We start from the raw sequence: 2,500 nt of genomic DNA on the forward strand, positions 1-2,500 counted from the left end.
CCCGAGGCCCAGCTCACAGCTGGCCGTGTGTCTGACCCGTCGGTACATGTGTGCAGCCACTACGGGTGCCTGCCTCCGGACTGGCAGTCCCCAGGCAGTGTTTCCCCCCTTTCATACACTGAATCTTGGCTCCTTTTCCCCTGTTGATGAGAGCAAAGTTCATTCCGCCTACCAGGGGGTCGAGGCCCAGCTCACATCTAGCCGTGTGTGTGCCCGGTCAGGACATGCGTACGGCCACTGCGGGTGCCTGCGCTCGTAGTGGCAGTCCCGAGGCAACGTTTCCCCCTGCTTACACTGGAGATTGGCCCCCGTGCCCCTGTTGGTGACAGCAAAGTTCATTCCGCCTACCAGGGGCCCGAGGCCCAGCTCACATCTAGCCATGCGTGTGCCCCGCCAGGACACGCGTACTGCCGCTACGGGTGCCTGTGCCTGTAGTGGCAGCCCCGTAGTGGCAGTGTTTCCACCTACTCACTCCGGAGATCGGCTCTCGTGGGCCTGTAGGTGACCATCAAGTATATTCCGCCTACCAGGGGCACGAGGCCCAGCTCAAAACTAGCCACGCGTGCTTCCCGTCAGGACGTGAGTACGGCCACTGCGGGTGCCTGCACCCGCAGTGGCAGCCCCGTGGCAGTGTCTCGCCCTTCTCTCACCCGATCACGGCTCCCGTGCCCCCCTTGGTGAGGGTGTAGTATATTCCGCCTACCAGGGGCACGAGGCCCAGCTCACATCTAGCCATGCGTGTGCCCCGTCAGGACATGAGTACGGCCACTGCGGGTGCCTGTGCCTGTTGAGGCAGCCTCGAGGCAGGGTTCCCCCCTACTTACAACGGATCTCGGCTTCCGTGCCCCTGTGGGTCACGGTGAAGTATATTCCAACTACCAGGGGCACGAGGCCCAGCTCGCAACTAGCTATGTAATGGCCCCCACAGGACATGGGTACGGCCACTACGGGTGCCTATGCCTGTAGTGGGGGCCCCGAGGCAGTGTTTCCCCCTGCTTACACCGACTCTCGGCTCTCTTGCCCCTGTGGGTGACCATAAAGTACGTTCCACCTACCAGGGGCACGAGACCCAGCTCACAACTGGCCATGCTTGTGTCCCATCAGGACATGTGTACAGCCACCACTGGTGCCTGCACCAGCAGTGGCAGCCCTGAGGCAGTGTTTCCACCTACTCACTCTGGAGATCGGCTCTCGTGGGCCTGTAGGTGACCATCAAGTATATTCCGACTACCAGGGGCACGAGGCCCAGCTCACAACTAGCCATGCGTGCTTCCCGTCAGGACGTGAGTACGGCCCCCGCAGTGGCAACCCCCGAGGCAGTGTCTCGCCCTTCTCTCACCCGATCACGGCTCCCGTGCCCCCGTTGGTGAGGGTATAGTATATTCCGCCTACCAGGGGCACGAGGCCCAGCTCACATCTAGCCATGCGTGTGCCCCTTCAGGACATGAGTACGGCCACTGCGGGTGCCTGTGCCTGTTGAGGCAGCCTCGAGGCAGGGTTCCCCCCTACTTACAACGGATCTCGGCTTCCGTGCCCCTGTGGGTCACAGTGAAGTATATTCCAACTACCAGGGGCACGAGGCCCAGCTCGCAACTAGCTATGTAATGGCCCCCACAGGACATGGGTACGGCCACTACGGGCGCCTATGCCTGTAGTGGGGGGCCCCGAGGCAGTGTTTCCCCCTGCTTACACCGACTCTCGGCTCTCTTGCCCCTGTGGGTGACCATAAAGTACGTTCCACCTACCAGGGGCACGAGACCCAGCTCACAACTGGCCATGCTTGTGTCCCATCAGGACATGTGTACAGCCACTACTAGTGCCTGCACCAGCAGTGGCATCCCCGTGGCAGTGTTTCCCCCTGCTTACACCGGATCTCGGCTCCCGTGCCCCTGCCGGTCACAGTGAAGTATTTTCTACCTACCAGGGGCACGAGGCCCAGCTCACATCTAGCCATGCGTGTGCCCCTTCAGGACATGAGTACGGCCACTGCGGGTGCCTGTGCCTGTTGAGGCAGCCTCGAGGCAGGGTTCCCCCCTACTTACAACGGATCTCGGCTTCCGTGCCCCTGTGGGTCACGGTGAAGTATATTCCAACTACCAGGGGCACGAGGCCCAGCTCGCAACTAGCTATGTAATGGCCCCCACAGGACATGGGTACGGCCACTGCGGGTGCCTATGCCTGTAGTGGGGGGCCCCGAGGCAGTGTTTCCCCCTGCTTACACCGACTCTCGGCTCTCTAGCCCCTGTCGGTGACCATAAAGTACATTCCACCTACCAGGGGCACGAGACCCAGCTCACAACTGGCCATGCTTGTGTCCCATCAGGACATGTGTACAGCCACTACTGGTGCCTGCACCAGCAGTGGCATCCCCGTGGCAGTGTTTCCCCCTACTTACACCGGATCTCGGCTCCCGTGCCCCTGCCGGTCACAGTGAAGTATTATCTACCTACCAGGGGCACGAGGCCCAGCTCACGTCTAGCCATGCGTGTGCCCCGTCAGG

Source organism: Halichoeres trimaculatus, unplaced genomic scaffold (assembly GCF_033239565.1).
Source record: "Halichoeres trimaculatus isolate MK-OKI-2021-1 unplaced genomic scaffold, fHalTri1.1 fHalTri1_scaffold_54, whole genome shotgun sequence".
In the NCBI taxonomy this organism is placed as follows: domain Eukaryota; kingdom Metazoa; phylum Chordata; class Actinopteri; order Labriformes; family Labridae; genus Halichoeres; species Halichoeres trimaculatus.